This window comes from Rhineura floridana, chromosome 19 (assembly GCF_030035675.1).
Source record: "Rhineura floridana isolate rRhiFlo1 chromosome 19, rRhiFlo1.hap2, whole genome shotgun sequence".
NCBI lineage: Eukaryota > Metazoa > Chordata > Lepidosauria > Squamata > Rhineuridae > Rhineura > Rhineura floridana.
The window spans coordinates 7,133,487-7,133,751 of NC_084498.1; positions in this window are offsets into that span (position 1 = coordinate 7,133,487).

Here is a 265-nt window from a genome sequence, read left to right on the forward strand (position 1 = left end):
CAACATTGGGGGGGGGGAAGAATGTCTCCTGATTTGATAAACACAAGATAATATGCATCTTTCTGTAAGTTGCTTACTATGGATCCCTTCAAGTGGGGCTAGTTGTCCCCCTCCCAGTATTCCCAGGGCTGGCCCATGCCATTAGTGGGGATAGCCACATCAGACCATAGACGCTGAGTGGTGGAGAGTGGGCAGAGCTGGGAGTTAGTCGGCTGCCTTCAGGGGCAGTGGAGAATGCTGCCCCATAGCCAGGGTCCAAGTAAGG